We start from the raw sequence: 21,059 nt of genomic DNA, 5'->3' as shown, positions 1-21,059 counted from the left end.
GAGTATAACCTTTAAAATTGTGAATTTTTATACCATATACCTGTAACTCACATAATATTATACATCAACTATACTTCAATTAAAAAATAAAGATCTGCTGTAAAATATGGTACCTGTAGTCAATAATACTGTATTGTACACTTAGATATTTATTAAGAGGGTAGACATTATGTTGTACTCTTAACATACTAAAATAAAATACAAAATATATTTAATAAAAAGTAACCTTTCTCCTCTCCCAGATCTTCAGGCTTTCTCTTCAGAGGCAAGCCATTTATCCTACCAAATATGTTTCTATGCATTGACAAAACCATACATGTATCAGTGGACACATGTGTGTTGTTTTTTTACATACATGGGAGAATATCATACTCAATATTTGGGATCTTGCTTTATTCACTTAACAACATACCTAAGAGCCCTTTTCATGCCTACACAGAGCCATCTAACTCATTTTTAAAGTCATGGGTACTGCAGTGAACATCTCATACATACATCTCTTCTCAGGTGTGCAAGTTTATTTGCCAGATATATTTGTAGCAGTGGAACTGTTAGATCAAAGGTATATGAATTTTTTATTATGATAGATATTGACAAATTGCCCTCTAAGGAGAACATGTTGATTTACATTCTCTGCCTATCTGCACTCTTACTGGTGCTGCACATTTTCAAACTTTCTGATCTTTGTAAAATGTATAAGTAAACAAATGTGTCTCAAGTGACTTTCCTGCTTCCGGTCTTGCTCCCTTCAATTCAGTAAACACCCTGCAGCTTGTGTGATGTTTCTCAGACGTGAATCCGATCCTGTGACTCAACTCAGCACAAAACTCTTCCATCTCCTCACTGTCCTTGGGATAAAGCTCCGTTTCTTTGACTGGCTCACAAGGTCCTTAGTATTTGGGCCCCTGCTCAGGGCCACTGTCACCCTCTATGCTTCAGCCATGCTAGACGACTCTGCCTTCCTCAGACAGTCCTGCTCTCCCTCACGTCCACCCAGGCCTCTCCTCTGTGCTCCGCCTGCCTGAGGACACTCTCCTTGGCCTGTCTCCCCTTTTCTGGCTCATTCCTACTCATTATGCTGGTTTCACCTTCCATGTGGCACCCACTAGGTAATGATGGGGAGCACCCTGGCTGCCTCCACAGTCCCCTGAACTTCACCTTTTAAATTATGTAACATTCAGCATGTAAAAAATAACATATATATATGTACATATATGTAAGTTATGAAACATAACCATAACAACAAACACCTACGCACCTACTAACCCACCTTAAGAACCAGCTGGCTGCCAACACTGTAACATGTACTGTTTTCCTTGCCACACTGGGTGGTAATGGTCTCTATACTTGTCTCATTTCCCACCATAGTCTCAGTTCTAGGGGCCATGGGTCTGGGTCTGACTTGTGCATAGTGATATCCCAGGGCCAAGCACAGGGCCTGACAAGTTTTATTGCAGGCCTTAACAATATTTAAAAATTGAATTTAATAATATCCAGAAAGGGAATACTTAAAAAAAAAGTAACCAGGTTCCCAGAGAGCAGGTTAGTCATTAAGAACCTACCACCAGTTCACTCTATATAATTTGGGTCATTTTTCTAAGGTCAAGGGTCAGTCTGTAGAACTTAAACCTCCTTCTCTGGCTCCTTTGGTGAGGCTAGGCTGCTGGGACATATTTCTTTTCTTTCTTTTTGTTGTTGCTGTTGTTCATTTACATTTTCAAATTGTTTATCAACAAGGTTGAACAGCTTTTGAGTTACCAGCAATTCACCTTAATGTGGTAATTGCAAAGTGAATGAGTTTATTTTCCTTATTCTTTTTTAAAAAATTAATTATTTAGTTAGTTATTTTTGGCTGTGTTGGGTCCTCGCTGCTGCGTGTGGGCCCCCTCTAGCTGCCGCGAGCGGGGGCCACTCCTTGTTGCAGTGAGCTGGCCTCTCATTGCGGTGGCCTCTCCCATTAGGAGTACGGGCTCTAGGCGCGCGGGCTCAGCAGTTGTGGTTCGCGAGCTCTAGAGTGCAGGCTCAGTAGTTGTGGCACATGGGCTCAGTTGCTCCACAGCATGTGGGATCTTCCCGGACCAGGGCTCAATCCCGTGTCCCCTGCATTGGCAGGCTGATACTCAACCACTGCACCACCAGGGAAGCCCTATTTTCCTTACTCTTTAAAATTGTCCTGGTCTATGATTTTAAAAAATTTTTTGTTTGTTTTTGAATTGCAATCTTTACTACTCTTTACATGGTATCGAATATTTATTAAAAGAAGTAGAAAAAAGAGAAAATCACTTTGCTCTTAATAATTCTTGGTTCTATGCGGTCATTCACTGATTTGTTCATTTAACAGATGTTTGAGTGCCTACTGTATGCCAGGCATGATCCTATGTGAATAAAGCGGAAAAAAATCACTGCTCTTGTGGAACTTATATTCTAATGAGAGGACACTGGCAAAGATATGTGGTAATAAAAGGGAAAGTAAAGCAAGATAAGGGGATGAGAAGGGACAAGTCTGGATGTTTCTTTAAAAGAGGAGTTCTGATGAGGTCTCCCTGATGAGATGATATCTGAGCAGAGAAATCAGTGAAGGGAGGAGAGAATCAGTGGAGGTACTGGGGGTGGAAGGTGAGGAGAGGGGGGTCCCCGGGTAGGGCACACCTGGCTGTGTGTGCACATTCATGCCTACTTCATAGAATATCCCAAGCTATAATGTTGCTGTTTACATTTTATAATAGATTCTCTTAGATTTGATAGAGCTTATGGGTTGAAAACACTACCTTAAGCCCCCAAAACAACAAGTTTCTCTTTACTTCCAGGCCCCTGATGGCTCCTGGCCCTTCACTAAAAAGTAGCTTCACCCTTGCCTGCTTCCTGTTGACTTTGAATGAGAAGATTGCTCAGCTACCTACTTCCCGTTTAGCGAGGCTCCACAGAGAAGAGATGGAGGAGGTCTAATGAGATGACACCTATGAAACCCCAGTGCATGTACTTGCATAGAAGTTTATTGCTATTTTGGTTACTGTTATTAACAAAGATGTTAATTCTCTTGTGTATTAGGAGTCAAGCCATTCAAAGCGTATGTGTATTTCTATCTCTCCAAGCAAGCTGGGACACATTAGACCAAACACCATGTGGGGTGGTCTAAGCAAAAATAAAAACCCCAAGGAGTTGCCTCTGTTGGGGGAGCTCCTCAAAGACAAAGGTGGTCCAGGGCCTGGCATCAAGTAGCCTGAAAGAGGCACCAGAGAAAAGAAAGGGAGGATTTCCACACAGGATGGGTGGAGCGGAAGGGAGGGACACCACTTAGTGGGAAACAAAACAAACATATCCAGTACAAATTTGCACAACAAGAGAAAGAACAGAGGGTTTACCGTGCCAGTTAGAGAATAAATAAAATGTGCATATTGGCAAATTGGCACATGGAATGAACAGGATGAGAAACAGTCGATCAAGAAGGATTATTACTGAAAAGAACCATGACTTAAAGTGTAGCTCGACTCCAGCTTCAGAGTTTCTAGGGCTCTCGAGGTTTGGTTAAGGTGGATGGAAACTACCTCCCAGCTATGTTCACAGTCATGTCTGCAAAAATAGAATTGCGACAATGGGAAAAGCCTGAAGGGAGATAAACTGCTGTTCATATTCTGTCCACTCATGTGCTGCTTCAGTTTAGCCTTACTAAACAGGCACCAACCTGTAGAAAGATGGGGGTATTTCCCACTCAATCATTAAGGTGCTCTCGCAAAGGAACTGTCTACCAATAAGATGCATTTGAAATGATGGTAAGAGACAACAGACTATTAAATAGTGGAATAATGAGAACTTACAGCTCACTTTCAAGGTCTCAGGAAAACAAAAAACAGAATACCTCTGAAGAATTTAGGAGTGCCTCTTTCTCTATCCTTCTCTCTGTCTCTCCTGCTTTGCAATATTTATGAAAAACTAGTAAAACAATTTTGCATGGTTATAGATTCTCCAATCAAGTTTCCCCTGGGTTATATTCAGACAGACTTAGGAGAGAATCCTACGGATGATAACGACCATGATAATAAAAGTAATTTCCATCATCTGCCTAGGCCATTATGGTTCATATAGCTCTATCACTTACATGGTCATGTTTAATCTCCACGAGAACACTTAGGTATCATGTATCCCTGTTTTATAGATGAGAATGTTGACCCAGGCTCATGCTGCCAGCATTGGTAGATGGTAGAGGTCAGAAGAACAGAACTGTTAGGTCTAAACAGGGCTATATATTTTATCTCCCTCTGCTTTCCTCTCTGCCCTGGTGGGAAAGAGCACCAAGCCCTGGCATTGATCCTCACCCTCGCTCCGTACACTGTGCCACTAACTTATAGTTCTCACGTGTCGGAACCTCTTTATGACCCACAGGGGTTGGAAGACAGAGAAATGGCTCACCCAGGTATAGGCAGAGGTGAGCAACCAGGGGCCTGCCTGCCAGCCTCAATAGGCAAGAGGACTTCTAAGGTCAGCTTCCCAGAAGCTGGGGCCCTTGTTCTCAAGGCAGAGTTAGGCCCTCGTAGGCACCAGCTCTGTGTCCTGTGCTTCTTTCAGCAATCCCATTCTTTGCCTCTTGCCAGAAAACAAACCCTTTGAACCAGTGTTTGTCAAAGTATTCAGCAGACTGTTCTGGAAGACGTTATGAGACACTGGGATGGTGGAGGGGGTGACAGAAGGATTCTGTGATCAAATGAGCTTGGGAAATGCTCTTGAAGATTTATAAGCACATTAGTATATTAAAGTTTCTGGGAAATCCCACAGTAAAGAACTATTTAATTTTATTTATTTCTGTGGTTCTGAACCTCTTTCTTTCTTGTAACCCCTATTAATGTCTAGAAGAGTATTTCTTTACCCATTATTGAGTTGTGTAATTATGCAACACTCCAAAATATACCAGAGCACAGAACGTTCTAGAAATGCAGAGCTCCCTGTACATGACTTGGTACACAGCTTAAGAATGTTGAAAAATTTGAGGCATTTTCTAAATCTGTAGGGGTCAAGGTGCACTACATATATAAAAGAATGAAACTATGACCAATTAAACAACTGTGTTCATTTGATAATGGTCTAGATCAGGGGTTCTCAAATTTTTTTGCAATTAGAATCACAAGAGGAGCTTTAAAAATTTTGATGCCCAGGCTGTACCCAGACCCATTAAATCAGAAGCTGTGGGGTGTAACCAAGGCATTAGCATTTGCAAAGTTCTCCAGGTGATTTCATTGTACAGAAAAAGTTGGGAAGGAAAGGTATAAATGATTATCCTAAAGCAAAGAGCAGACGTGGGACTGACAAAAGCTTCTGGGAACTTATCTGGGCCACTTAAAAACTGTCCGTGAGTTTATGAAATATCTCCCCTCCTGGAAAGAATAAGACAAATGCTACAGACTTGGCTTACCGTGTTACAGTCCTAATCGGTAAACATGTGTTCCTAATATGCCTGAGACTGGTTTAATTATACACAAATAAGTTTGGCTTATTGTAATTGCAGAAAGCTGCAGATGTGAAGTTTTAATTATCACATCATGTGGCATTTTAGTTCAAGATGGACAAATGCAAGTTATAATGAAAGACACTGAAGAGTTGGCTTAGAAAACGAGTTTTGGGGGATATACAACATAATTGGCTTCTGAACCCACTACTGAATTCAGAATGCTGAATGCTCTGTGGGAAATACTTCCCTTCAAAAACTACTTGAATAAATATTCAGATCATGAATACACAGTAACAGTGGCTGAGAGCTAAAACTCAGGTTATTTTGATCACTCCAGAGAGCCATGAGGAAAGAGGAGACACTTAAGATGGGATGGAGTCAAGAAATTTTTAGAGCATAGAACTCTCAAGAAAGGGCAGACCTTAGTGAGGTCATGTATTGAGTTTTGAGTGGTCAGGAATAAAAATAATACTAGACTTTACTGACACTTCCTACAGGTCAGGCTGTCCTGTAAGTGCTTTACCTGTTACTTCCTTTAATCCTCACTGACGAGGGAGGTACTGCGGTTATCCCTGTTTTCCTGATGAGGAACCTGAGGAGACTGAATGAGCTAATGTATGCCAGGTGCTTGGTGCCGTAGCTGGTACATGACAAACACGCAACAGTGGTAGCTCCTAATTTTTGGATCACAGAATCACAGAATGTTAGAGTTGAAGAGAATTTAGAGATCATTAGTGAGACTCATTTTGTTCCTTAAAAAGAAAGTAAACAAATAAAACTGTAATAAGAGGGGAGTTCAATATTTGGGGTCTGCCTTTGATTCAAGTCATTCAATTGAAGCAAGAGGAAATGGCCATTTCATTTGATGCTCTAGGAAAAGATGTCTATAATTGATAACAAAATTTAAGTGTCTGTTCTTAAAGATGGTGTCATAAAGGCTATACTGTCTCATCTTTATCTTGTAGTTTAAGAATTGTTCCTGCAGTTTAGGTACAGTGCCACCAGGGGAAGACAGGAAACTACAGTCACTTGGATCAAGCTTCCAGGTGTTTCAGCTTTTCTGTGATTCAAGATAATGGGTCTCTGATTAATCCACTCTCCCTCTAAACAATAATAGTGCATTTTCAAATTTTGAATAAACTATATATTTTCTAAAATATAAAAGTAAGCCATCTTTGAGCAAACTCTCTACAGAAGGATAATACCTTAGAAATGGGATTTAGCAAACTTTTTCCATAGAGGGCTATAGAGTAAATATTTTTAGGCTTCGTGAGCCATGCCGTTTCTGTTCCAACTATTCAACTCTGCCATAACATGAAAACAGCCATAGGCAATATGTAAATGAATGATTGTAGCTATATTCCAATAAAACTTTATTTACAAAACCAGTTGGCGGGCTGGATTTGGCCCATGGCTTGCTGATCCCTGCCTTAGAATAAGTATTACAAGTTCAGTTGCCTACAGTGAAGCAGGGTGTGTCCGGTCCCTGACAAGTCAGTGAGCACATCTTCCATTTAATAGCTGACCCCACTCAGCCCCGGCTGATGATGGCCGTGCAGATGTAAGCCCAGCGTGGCCCGATCCTTCTATTTTTCAAAAACAGCTGGAAACATAGATTTTTACGTGAGAGTTTCTGATCTTTCAAAATTTGGCAATTTATTCAGACAGCCACTACCCTGGGTACTCAGCAGAACAACTCGGCAGATTGCATCTGGCCCTGTTGTGCAGCTTCTGCTGCAGAGCAATTTTTAAAATTAACCAATATGCTCAAGATATAGATGTGGAGATTTCTACCATTCTTCTTTTTTTTTGTTTTAACTGAATAAATCTGACATGCAGCACGGTATAAGTTTAAGGTATACAGGGTGTTACTTTAATACACTTATATATTGTAATATGATTGCCAATGTAGTGATATTTGTCACATTACATAATGATAGCAATATATTATTGTCTATATTCATTATACTGTGCATTACCTCTATGGCTTATTTACTACTTGTTACCGTTGTCCTTCTTAATATAAGCAGACTCTTACAGAGCACTGATTAAATGGCAGGTCTTGTTCTAAGTGCTTTATATGTATTAGCTTACGAATTCTCCTCACAACCACCTTGCAAGGTATATGCGATTACTATTTCACCTCAGGCAAAGGAAGGTTGAGTAGCTTGCCCAAGGTCACACAGCTAACATGGGTCAGAGCGGGGATTTAAATGTAGGCAGCGTGAAGGTGGAGTCTGCAGGGAAATCACTATGCTGTTCCTGTCTCCCTTCTGGGGCTACCGCCCTTTTTCCACCCTGCACTAAACTTCAGCAACAGTGATAGAAGGAGGGAGAAGGACTCTTTTTCTCTCTCTTATAACTGGACTCAGGGCTCAGGGTCCCTTCCCAGTCAACTTATCTTTCTGTTCTGGGGACTTGGTGGCTCTGGGAAAAGTCATGTCTGACATGCCTTCCTCAGCGGCCTGTGTGAGGCACGCACCCAGCAAATGTCAACTCAGAGGTTTGGGTCATTCCATTACCCTGTTTGTATTTTATTATAATTATTTTTCTGTAAAGCCCCACTCTGCTCTTGAATTTGGATTAACTCTCCATACAATATTTGGTTTAATTATCCACCTTGCTTTTCTAATTTGTCCTAGCAAGTCCCAAGCAAATGACTTGAGATATGTGTGGAAAGATTTTTTCTTAAAGTCATAGTACTAAATTTAGGGAAAGGAAAGAGATGAAAATTGTTTTGAAAGGACAGTAAGAATTCATATCTAACTATGATGAGTGGAAAGTACACTAGTTTTGAGAGAGAAGTGTAAATTTTTATTTTCTCTAGCAAACTTAAAAGAAATTGCAGAGTAGGTTCTTGTATCATTTTTCTGAAATGCAGCTATAAGTTTTACTGTTGATTTTTGAAGATACTCTGTAATTTCAGCTGCAAAGGCAATGCAGGAGGCAAAATAAATTATAGTCCCCCTTTTTAAAAAAGGCAAATACTTCTGAGAGGCCATAATTTAATGTGCAATTCTTTATTCAGCAAGGCTTTCCTTCTAAAGCCCAGGGAAGCTGGATTCTATTGGGAAAGGAAAATAGATAGTTTTAGAATTCCGGGGTCATGTGAGGCCCATGGCAAGAAGGGATGTGGCTTTATGTTAAAAACGGGGCTTTCCTGGAACTGTCCCAGATTTAAAACTGAAAGCCCCATGTCCCAGGAATCCTCCCAGGCCCAGGCAAACTGGGATACTTGGTGATCCTAAAATATGATTTCCTGTCTAGCTTCCTGATCCCATGCTCTCCTCTCCCCACAGCTAAGCCTTCCTCACCTCTACTTGCAGGTGTGGCCCCCAGTCTCTAAATAATCTCCTTCAATGTTTTCTAAACTTCTTTGATCACAAAGATCATCTGGATGCTTGTAAAAACACAGATTCCCAGGCTGCCCTCGTTTGGGGCAGGTCTCGCGAATCCGTAAGTTCACCAAGAAGGCAGGGGAGAAGTTCGGGAAGCAGGCCCTGGGTAGCCCATATTCAGCTGCGATACAAGGCCCTCTGGTCCAATAATGAGGAGACTCAGCAGTGATCCCTGAGTTCTGTGGTCTGACTTAGACCTTGGCCCACTGCTAGCATTTGGCTTTCCAGAAGGGTCTGCACTCACAAAGATCAGGGACTGTCTCTGAATCTTTGTCCAGAGGCTGATCTTCCCTGTTGGTGGACAGAGGTCTCTGGTGTTTCCTGCCTTTCTGAATCTCTTAAAGAGCTCGTTCTGGTTGTTGCCCTCTTCTCTCTCCGTACTCTGACATCACCTACCCGCCCAGAAGGTGACCTCTTGCCTATCATCAACCTCTGTAGCATAACACTTAACTCCACCTGCAGGGGTCCTGGCCTCTGCCAGCTTCTCCCACAGACTGCGTTTAACACTTTCTGTCCAGACATTTTAAGAGATTCAACAGCATGAGAAGAATGCAAAAGGCAAGGAATGCTTTTGAAGGGTGTGAGTCCCTGAACTGACTGCTGAGGTTGAATTCCAGCTGTGTGACCTTTAGCCTCAGTTCTTCATCTGTAAAATGGGGGCAATAACAGTGCTGTAATGACTTCATTACATTGTTGGCAGGGTCAAATGGGAAGATATCTGTATCGCAGTTAGCACAGTGCCTGACACATATCAAACTGTTAGCTGTCACCCTCAATGTTATTATTACTGGTGCTATCACAGTCATCATTGTTGCAATGATTGTTTTTTACCAGGAAGTAAGAGAAAGGTACAGAAGATAAGGTAGGAGGAGGTCCTTTATCTTTTTAAAGAACTGTCAAGGGCTTCCTCTGCACCTCCCTCCTCCGCATCTCTTCAGCCTCCTCATCATACCAAAAGATTACAGCAGCCATGTTTTCAAGGTGAACATCAGGATCTATGACCTGGCCATTCAGTAGCAAGGAGTTAATACCTGAACCCTTCTAGAAAATTCTGGCAATATTATCATTATACATTTGACCTCTTCTTAGAGGACCAAGAATTTGGGCTAGATTATTAGGTTCAATAAAGATGCACTGGATGTATGAAAGCTTTGGTGACCTGCTCTATGAACCCAGCCCCCTTTTGTATTGTGAAGTCCCAATGGCCAACTCACATCTGACTTTTAAGGATATAACCTTCTGCTACACCACCACCGAATGTATCATGTTCTGCCCCAACTCAGTGCATCGGAGTACTCTTCAAAGGGAAACACATTTACATGAATCAATTTATCTCTCATTTCATATCAAAGAAAGCCAATCAGATTATTTCAGCCCAGGGAATCCATTACTAGAGGAATAATTTTGCCTTCTAGCCCTTACTGACGAACAGGATTCATCTTATTTGTGATACTCACATGAAAGGCAAGACCCTCGGCAGATGAAAGAAAGACAATTGCCTCAGCAGAACACTTCAGAAGCATACGCTCAAGGATTGACAATGGCGCTGGTTTTCCAAGGTCTCTCCAGATGGAAGGGCTAGAGCAGAGGAAGGGCCAATTGCACTGTTAATTCAAGAACCGCTGAGTGCTCCAAAGTGTGGTTTTAGCAATACATATTCTTGACCCTTGGCCTTTTGTATTGCTGAGCTCCTCAACAACGGCTCAGGCTTTCCAGTGGTGGGAGAAGCATTCTGATAACAAGTTTTACAGGTTTCCCATCACAGCTAGTATTGCACAGGTATTGCAAATTTAGAAGGTGTGGACCAAAAACGTCTCCTGCCGCATCAGTCAACAAAGGATGTTGCAGCCCTCAAGCCCTCAGCCACTGCAGCCGCCCAACTGTGCACCCTGAGGGGATTCAGGATGGAGAAAAGCAGGATACTGCCCCTCAATAGTTAAGGTGCCTACCAAAGGAATGATTTCAATGAGCCCAGACTCTTGCACCTTCCTATACATTAACTTGAGATGTCTGATTTCTTCAACAGTCATCTTCTGATGTCCTGACTCCCTGGTTTTTGTGGCAGAAACTCCTATTTACCCTGCTCCTCCCTCACCTCTTCTTAGTCCCTCAGAGCTACCTGCAAGGCTACCTCCTGGGCTGAAGTCCTCAGAAAGACCACCAAATAGAACATAATTCTCAACTTCAGGGTTGTGAATTTTTCTTTTCAGTAAACAGTAGGATGAGTCCCACCCATTGTGGGATTGATGTTCTTTGAAGCTTTAAGGTAAGTAAAGGAGGTCCCCTGGGAGCCCCCGTGAACCCCAAATCTCAAAGAATTTTCACCAAAATTGCAGACAATGTTATTTCAGTCAGAAATGTACTTCTCCAAGGGAGAAGTGAATGCCTCTCAGAATCAGGAGTCCAGACTCCCTCAGTAATAAGGCATGTGGCTGCCACCAACCATGTGACTTTGTGCCTTTGACTTGTTTCCGTGGTGTAGGAATGAAGAGGTGCTCCTTGCAGGCAGTGGGTCGTGGCTCTGTAGGGGCCCAGGTTGCCCCTGAGATGCCTTTAAAAGCTCACTCGCGTGGGGCATCTTCTGTGCTGTCCATTCAGACCACTTCCACTCTGGCATCCTCTTCCTTGGCCGTTCTAGTTGGCACCGTACAGCTTAGCACTCTAGCATTTTAGGCATGCTAGAGTACCATCCTCAGCTAGAACCGTAGGCCCCCTGAGAGCAGAGGCTGTGTGCTGTTCTTTGTGTCTCTCACAGCTCCTGTAACCCCAGTGGCTGAAGAAGATGAAGGTGGTGATGCTGAGGATGGTGAAACCGTGGGTAATCATTAGTTAAATCCATTTCACCTGTAACCTGCCTTCACTAATCAAGGTCGTTTTAATTGTTGCCACAGAAGGTTTGCATGTCCTCCCAGTGGCAAGAAGCCTTAACAATGAGGTGTTTGAGGTGTTTTCCAGGAACTTGGAGTCAGCTGTGTCTAGTTTGAGCTGAGCTGGTTAAGACTAGAGAGGACCACGACCCTTCAACTGGGCATGTGCAAGTGTCCACTTGTCCACTTGGTGACCTTTTGAACATGGGAAGACCTGTAGCTCATTACGCCTGCTCAGAACAACGATTACCTCACCTTTTCCAATCACCTTTCCCCACACTCCACTCCCCCTGTCCCCATGCCTCAGACCGGACCGCCGTGCTTATTCTTTATCCCATGAAGACTCTGAGCCCTTCACCTTTGGGGAAGTGGATTTGAGGTTTGTTCTCTCATGTCTTTGCTTGGCTGCCTTGAGAATAAACCCTCTCTTGGATGCAAACCTTGGTGTCTCAGTGTTTTGGCTTGCTGCACGTCGGGCATAAGTGATCCTGGTTCAGTAACAATAGTGTTGATGAGGACGTGTTAGCAACAGGCGTAACCAACATCCACTGACTGCCTAAGCCAGGGCAAAGCCCTTTTTATGGGTCTTCTCACTTCATCCTCCCAGGAACTCTTTGAGGTACAGATAAAGAAACTGAGGCTGGAAAAGGGCAAATGGGGTTAAGGTTACTGTAGGTTGCACAGTGTCCTCCAAAATTCATGCCGGTCTGGAATCTGTGAATATGACCTTATTTAGAAACAAGGTCTTTGTAGAATCTATTAATTCATTTAAGATGAGGTTGTAGGGGAGGAAAATATGGGTTTCCCTCAGTCCTTCTAAGTTCTTAGGTGGGGATCCTGTAACCAAAACAGATTCACAAGAGAATAAACCAACAAAAGTTTATTATCATGTATACTTTCTGTATACATGGGAGATACCCAGAGAATAGTGATTAACTCTCAGAGGTGGCTTAGAATTTAGGCTGAAATACCACCTTTGGCTAAAGATGAAAGAGAGAGGAGTGTGGAGGAGGCTGGTTATGGGAAGGTGACCAGGAAAAGCCTTAAGGTGAGCCCTAAATGCAGTGGCTGGTGTCCTCGCAAAAGGAGGGAAATTGGGACACACACAGGGGATACACCCCGGGAAGACACGCCATGTGAAGACGGAACACTGTAGCTCTGCTGCTAAAGCTGAGTAACACCAGGGACTGCTGGCGACCACCGGAAGTGTGGACGGAAAAAATGCACAACATAAAAGTTGAGAATTATGTTTTATTTGGCGGACAAAGTGGAGGGCTTAAGCCTGGGATGCAGCCTCTCAGATAGCTCTGAGAGAGGCTCCGAAGAGGTCAGGGAGGAGCCAGGATATCTAAGAGTTTTTGCAACAAAGATCAGGGAGTCGGAACTTCAAAAGATTACTGTTAATTAAAGAAAACCAGATATCTCAAGTTAATTTTTTTTTTTTTTTTTTTTTTTTTTTTTTTTTTGCGGTACGCGGGCCTCTCACTGTTGTGGCCTCTCCCTTTGCGGAGCACACGCTCCGGACGCGCAGGCTCAACGGCCATGCCTCACGGACCCAGCCGCTCCGCAGCATGTGGGATCTTCCCGGACTGGGGCAGGAACCCGCGTCCCCTGCATCGGCAGGCAGACTCTCAACCACTGTGCTACCAGGGAAGCCCTCAAGTTAATGATTTTAACACTTTAATATGTATGGGGAAGATGCAAGAACCTGGGCGCTTGGAAATCATTCCTTTGAAATGCACCTTAACTATCCAGGGCCAGTATCCTGCTTTTCTCCATCCTGAGTCCCCTCAGGGCTCACCATCCGGGGTGCCTGTAGTGACTTGGTGGCTGCAACAGCCTTTGTTTACTGATACAGCAGGCAACATTTTTTATTTCACAGAAGCTAGGAGAGAGACCTGGCCAGATCTTCCCTCGGAGCCCTTGCTGGGGATCCCAGCAACCCACCCAGCTGATACCTTGATTTCAGACCTCTGGCCTCCAGAACTCTGAGAGAATAAATGTCTGTTGTTTTAAGCCACCCAGTTCGTGCTAACTTGTTACAGCAGCCCTTGCAGACTACCACAGTCACATAGGAGTCTGATGGATACATGGTTGACTAACTAACCTGGGCAGTGACCTAAACCAGCCTATAACTCAGCTCCCCTGTCTGAAAGATCTGGATGATGTCAGCTGCTATGAGATCTGCCACAGCGTCATCCTTGGTGCTCAGCATACCTTGTTCTTTGTGTTAAAGCATTTCACAAAGTACAGCAATCCAAGTGTCTGATATGTGCAGAGCACCTCTGGAAGCATCAACCAGGGGGCACCTGAGCCCCAGGCAGCTTTCCTGGTGGCTTTGTAACCTCGATGGAATATAAGTGGCCCCCAGAAATAATCCCACCCACCGCCAATTTTTCTCAGGCCAATCCTTCAGGTTCAGTGAACTAGCGAGCAATGTCGTTGAATCAGGGGTGATGAGCTGTGCCCAGGGTGGCCTGAAACGCCAAGGCAGCACGTCAGGAGAAGGAAGCGGCATGAAATCTACTTCCAGTGAGTTAAAGTGGAACTGTACTCATACTGGCCTCCCCGCCCCTGTTCCCACCTAGTCTTTCAGCAACAAAATCGTGACATTTCTCCATTTCTCTAATGCACTGTAATATGCAGCATTTGCAGTGGATGGAATTGCCACATGGGGGTTTTGGACACTGGTCTCAGAGGAGGCAGACGTCCCATGAGGAGGTCTGTGCAGACCCAGTGGGAGGGCTGTCGGGACTGCCAACCCAGCCCAGCTCCTGCCGGCATCTTGACAGACCTGAACCACTCTTATTTTAACTCACAGAATTGTATGTTTTTCTGCTCTTACCCTTTCCCTTAGCTAGATTTTTTTTTTTCCAATATACCCATTTCGACTCAAAAGGAAATTTTAATAGGGAAGAAATAAAATCTTCACCTTGCTAGGAAACAAACAGGAGTTGGAGAGGTCAGAAAGTGTTACCAATTAAAGAATAGAAAAAAAAATTGTGACAGGCAGACCACACGGAAATGTTTTTCATTTATTCAGAAAGTCACCTAATAGAAAGAACCAGTCTGTCAGAAATACTAACCGGGCACTGGCATGGATTTAGAAAAAAGACTACATCTATAAACAGGAACACCCATGTTTTGGGGGATCTGAGCTAGATGGCAGATCTGTTTATTAATATACCTGGGATCAGAGATGCCCAGCCTAGTTAGACCTGATTGAGAGTCACTTTTCTCGAATCCGTTGTGCTTGCAACACCTGTCTGCTTGAGATAAGAGAGGGGCCCAGGAAGGTGGCAGAATCGGCATCTTGCCTGGTTAGACCAGATATCGGGGTTGGCTTTATCTAACGGAGCTGTGTGGCTTTACATCCCCAGTGTAATGACTGATAACGTTATTTGTTTAGAAGTAATGTACGTAGTACTACCTAAGTGTAAAACCTCTCTGAATCTTCCCAGCCAGCCAGCGAGAGCTAGTTGCTGTTGACATCTTCTCCAATTCACAGATTAGCAAACTGTTCTGAGGTTAAGCATCAGCTTATAATGATTAGTATTTGGACCCAAACAGTCTGGAATTAGTAGGCTATGCTGTCTTACTAATCCAGTGGGCTCTTTATCACAGGAATTGCTAGCAAATTTTCATCCCAGAAATATCTGCTGAGATTCTGAAGTGCTGGGTGCTATGCCTGGTGCAGGGGTGGGTGGTGGAAATGTGGATCAGACACAGGCTCGAGCCACCAGAAGCCAATCTTCTGCTGGAGAAGACAGACACCAACAATGAGGAGATGATGGGCCGGGCATGGGACCCCTAGAGAGTCTCCTGGTTTAGACTTGTGCTGGTGGTATCAGGACAGGCTTCACGAGGGAGGCAGATCTCATAGGATGAAGGGAGAGTGAGTGGGCGGAGCGTGCATACGGTGTGTGGTGTGTGTGCAGCACGTGAGGTATAGATGTGTGTGAGCTGTGTGAGGTATGTGTGTGTGTGTGTTTAGTATGTGCGGTATATGTATATAGTTTTATGTGTGTGTCTCTGAGGTGTACGTGCAGGGTGTGTGTATAACATGTGAAGTACAGGGCTGTGTGTGTGTGTTTGAGTGTGGTGTGGTGTGTGTGGTGGGAGATGTCTGAGTGTATGAGGTGGGCATGTACAGTTATCCCTCGGCATCCTCAGGGGATTGATTCCCACCATGGATACCCAAATCCAAGGATGTTCAGCTCCCTTACATAAAATGACACAGTATTTGCATATAACCTACATACATCCTCCAGTATACTCATCTCCAGATTACTTACGATACCTAACGCAATGTAAATGCTATTTAAATAGTTGTAAATACAATGTAAATACTATGTAAAGTGTTGCCAGTGTGTGGCAAATTTAAGTTTTGCTTTTTGGAACTTTCTAGAATTTTTTTTTCCCCAAATATTTTTGATCTGTGGTTGGTTGAATCCGTGGATGTGGAACCCATGGATATGGAGGGCTGACTGTATGTGTGTGCAGTATGTGAGGCACATGTGCATGTTTACATGTGTGTCTTTGAAATGTATACAAAGGGGATCAGAATATATTACCCCATGTGGCATACGAATTATTTTGAGCTAAAGGCGACTGAGAAGAAGGAGCCACAGGAAAAACTCTCTGCCCTCCTCCTCTCTACCTGAAAGCATAGCATAAAATCCCCTTCGTGAAGGGGTCTCCCCTCCCCTCTCCCATCCCAGGAAGGGAGAGTGAAGCTTATCATGGAAACAACACTGAGATGAGTCTCATAAACAGAACCTTACTAACTAACCCTTATCTTCCCCATTTTATTAGTTTTCCCCGCTTATTTACCTTCCCACAATTCACTGCCCCTAAAGTCTAAACCCCTTTCCCTTTGTCTTGTCACTTCTACACAATTTATTGCTCTTTGTTAAAGTGATATATAAAGCCCTTGGGTCTAACTGCTTCACTATTTTTCTATGAAGGTCACTGTATACATATGTAATAAACCAGTTCTCTTGTTAACCTGTCTTTTGTCAGTTTAATTCATAGATCCCAGCCCTGGAACCTAAGAGTACAGACAAAAAATTTTTTTTCCTGTCCTACATATATGTGGGGTGGGTTTGTGAGGGGTGTGTGTGTGTGTGTGTGTGTGTGTGTGTGTGTGTGTATGTGTGTGTGTGTGTGTGTAGTATGTGAGGTATATGTGTATATGTTTATGTGTGTGTCTGAGGTGTATATGTGGGTTTGTGTATGAGGTATAGATAGGTGTGTGTTTGTGATTTGTGTGTGGTTATGAAGTGTGTGTGGTATGAGATGTATGTGTGTGTGAGGGGGGATGTATCTGTAGTGTATGAGGTCTGTGTGTCCCTGAGGTATAAAGGTATAAGTGAGTGTGTGTGTGTGTGTGTGTGGTGTGTGGCGTGTGTATGTATGGTGAGGGTATGTATGTGTAGTATGTGAGAAGTGTGTGTTTACATGTGTGTCACTGATATGTATGTGGTGGGTGTGTGTGTAGCAGTGGAGGACATGTACCAGCAGACCCACCTGTGGAGTCAGGGAGTGAGGAGAAGTGAGGGTGGAGGTTGCACCTGGAGCTGGATCACAGGGAAGCAGGTTGTGTTGTGATGCCAGCTTCCGTGTGAGACACACATCCGTCTCTGACAGCAAGAGCCCTGAGCACCCGCGGGGAGGAAGTCCACAAAGTCGGCTCTGAAGATGAGTACAGAGCCTAGCGAGAGGGGTAACAAGGACGAGGGGTGTTTAGCCTTTGGGTGGCTGAGGTTCCAAAGGTCTACATCAGGGAGAGCATGCTGGGCTGCCCTTCAGCAGATGAGACCCTGGGAGAGGTCCTCAGAGCCCCCGGCGTGGAGGTGGGGAGGCAGCAGGTCGCGGTTTTGAGCTGCAATCCTGCTCCCTCCATCCACTGACTGTGAGATTCGGGATAAGTCTTTTATTGTTCCCGAGCCTCATTTTCCTTCCCTGTGAAGGTAAAGGAAGGCCTTGCAGGGAGGTTGGGAGGATGACATGAGTAGTAATGTGTGTGTCTCGCGCCTCATGGGCACTCAGTACAGTCAGCTTTCTCTAGGCACTTAAATCAGGGCCTCCGCAGGTAACCTCCTATGATATAATCAAATAGAGGTAGAATGATACGGGGGAAATCTGGCCCCAGGAAACGAAGGCAGTAGGTGGATTAACTGTTACTTAAAGGATGGCCTAAGTATCTTGGTTCGGATGCTTTCCGTTTGTGTGTATGAGATCATTTCTGAGAGAACTACATCCCAGCTCTAGAGGCGCCTCCAGTGAGCGGCTGGGGAGGCACAAGGGCTGCATCCAGGAGGGGTCAGGTGCATTTGGGAGCATAATGATTACACTCGCTCATGCTAGATCCCTCTGAAGCCTGGCTCAGCCACTTATTACCTGTGGGAACTTACACAAGTTCCTTAATCTCATGTCTCCATTTTCTCATTTATAAAATAGAAACACTCGTATGTATCTCAAGTTAATGCACACTAGGCATGCAGAACAAGGCCTGGCATGCTGTAACTACCATGTAAGTAGGAGCTCTTACTCTCAGTTTTCATCCTAATGGCCTTGTATTTCAGTTCTTCCTCAACTCCTTGGTTGTTCATGCCCTGCTTCCTTCCTTCTACCTCGTGAAAAGAACCTACTCTTCAGTGCCTCATTTATGCTGATTGAGAACGGCACTCAAGTATTAGACCTTCTGGGTACGTTTTCATATTAACTGGGAATTATGTCTTGAGCTTAAGGGTGAAGCTGCCAACTGTGTATAAGGGAAGGAATTTGGAAAAATGGTTGGGCTTCTCCTAGTTTCCTGGAATTTCCTCTTTGAAAGCATAACACTCATTGATATATATCCTATGGTGAATATAATCCTAAGAATTGATCATTTATGGTTAAAAGATATTTCAGAAATATCTTAGAAAGACTAGCACTGAAGTTTCTTATGTCAGCCTATCTTAAACTAGAATTGTGTGTCTGGGTGTGTATGTGTGTAGTCAGTGTATCTTTGATTGGAAATGTATATATATAGAGAGAGATAGATATATAGATATATAGATATGTAACATATGTTAATTTTTTCCTCTTTAAAAGAAATGCATGTACATCAAAGTTGATAACTTATATGCATCAAGGACACAATCAGAGTGAAAAGACAACTATAAAATGGGAGAAAATGTAAATCATATTTCTGATAAGGGGTTAATATCCAGAATATATAAAAAACTCCTACAACTCAACAACAACAAATAAAAACCTGATTAAAACGTGGCAAAGCGGGCTGGGAGCTGAGGCTAGGGCTTCAGAGGTCAGATCCCAGGGAGAGGACTGGGGTTGGTTGTGTGAACACAGCCTGATGGAGGCTAGTGTGCCACAGCTAACTGGGAGGGAGTCCGGGAAAAGTCTGGACCTGCCTAGGAGTCAAGAGACCATTGTTTTGTGGTGCATGAGGAGAGTGGATTCAGAGCACTGCCTAAACAAGCTCCAGAGACAGGCGTGCGCCACGGCTATCAGCACGGACACCAGAGACGGGCATGAAATGCTAAGGCTGCTGCTGCCGCCACCAAGAAGCCTGTGTGCGAGCACAGGTCACTATCCACACCTCTCCTCTGGGAGCCTGTGCAGCCCGCCACTGCCAGGGTCCCGGGATCCAGGGACAACTTCCCTGGAAGAACAAACCACGCACATCAGGCTGTTGTAACGTCATGCCAGCCTCTGCTGCCGCAGGCTCGCCCGCACTCCGTACCCGTCCCTCCCCCAGCCTGAGTGAGCCAGAGCCCCAGAATCAGCCGCTCGTTTAACACCCTCCTGTCTGGGTGAAGAACAGACACCAGAGGGCGACCTACAAGCAGAGCCGGGGCCAAACACAAGGCTGAACCCCAGGAGCTGTGTGAACAAAGAAGAGAAAGGGAAATTTCTCTGTGAGCCTCAGAAGCAGCAGATTAAATCTCCACAATCAACTTGATGTACCTTGCATCTGTGGAATATCTGAATAGACAATGAACCATCACAAAAATGAGGCAGTGGACTTTGGGGGCAACTACAGACTTGGGCCATGTGGCTGACAGGGTCTTGGTGCTCCGGCCAGGTGTCAGGCCTGAGCCTCTGAGGTGGGAGAGCCATGTTCAGGACATTGGTCTACCAGAGACCTCCCAGCCACTCGTAATATCAATCAGCAAGAGCTCTCCTATCTCTTATCTCAATGCTAAGACAGCTCCACTCAACAACGAGCAAGCTCCAGTGCTGGACACCCCATGCCAAACAACTAGCAAGACAGGAACACAGCCCCACCTATTAGCAGAGAGGCTGCCTAAAATCATAATAAGTTCACAGACACCCCAGAACACACCACCAGACGTGGACCTGCCCACCAGAGAGATCCAGCCTCATCCACCAGACCACAGGCACCAGTGCTCTCCACCAGGAAGCCTACACAACTCACTGAACCAACCTTACCCACGGGGGACAGACACCAAAAACAACGGGAACTATGAACCTGCAGCCTGTGAAACGGAGACCCTAAACAGAGTACGTTAAGCAAAATGAGAAGACAGAGAAATACACAACAGATGAAGGAGCAAGGTAAAAACCCACCAGACCAAAGAAATGAAGAGGAAATAGGCAGTCTACCTGAAAAAGAATTCAGAGTAATGATAGTAAAGATGATCCAAAATCTAGGAAACAGAATAGAGAAAATACAAGAAACGTTTAATGAGGCCCTAGAAGAACCAAAGAGCAAACAAACAATGATGAACAATAAAATAAATAATATTAAAAATTCTCTAGAAGGAATCAATACCAGAAAAACTGAGGCAGAAGAACAGATAAGTGATCTGGAAGATAAAATAGTGGAAATAACTACCACAGGGCATAATAAAGAAAAAAGAAAGAAAACATTTGAAGATAGTCTCAGAGACCTCTGGGACAACATTAAATGCACCAACATTCTAATTATACGGGTCCAAGAAGAGGAAGAGAAAAAGAAAGGGACTGAGAAAATATGTTGAAAACTATTAGGGAAGTTGAAAACTTCCCTAATATGGGAAAGGAAATAGTCAATCAAGTCCAGGAAGCGCAGAGAGTCCCATACAGGATAAATCCAAGGAGAAACATGCCAAGACACATATTAATCAAACTATCAAAACTTAAATACAAAAAAAAATATTAAAAGCAGCAAGGGAAAAGCAACAAATAACATACAACGGAATCCCCATAAAGTTAACAGCTGATCTTTCAGCAGAAACTCTGCAAGCCAGAAGTGAGTGGCAGGACATATTTAAAGTGATGAAAGGGAAAAACCTACAACCAAGATTACTCTACCCAGCAAGGATCTCATTCAGATTCGACGGA

The 21,059-nt window shown here is 43.9% G+C and overlaps 1 long non-coding RNA gene across 1 annotated transcript in view; it reads right to left on the bottom strand.

Annotated features, from left to right (window-relative positions):
• Positions 1–10,313: 10,313 nt before the first annotated feature.
• LOC125965690 (uncharacterized) overlaps positions 10,314–21,059 on the bottom strand; it is a 94,023-nt gene continuing 83,277 nt past the window's right edge. Inside the window, exon 3 of the long non-coding RNA XR_007479922.1 lies at positions 10,314–10,416. This is a non-coding gene — a long non-coding RNA (uncharacterized LOC125965690). The remainder of the gene's footprint in view (positions 10,417–21,059) is intronic.

Source organism: Orcinus orca, chromosome 10 (assembly GCF_937001465.1).
Source record: "Orcinus orca chromosome 10, mOrcOrc1.1, whole genome shotgun sequence".
Taxonomy (NCBI): Eukaryota; Metazoa; Chordata; class Mammalia; order Artiodactyla; family Delphinidae; genus Orcinus; species Orcinus orca.
This window is presented reverse-complemented; position numbering and strand designations above follow the sequence as displayed.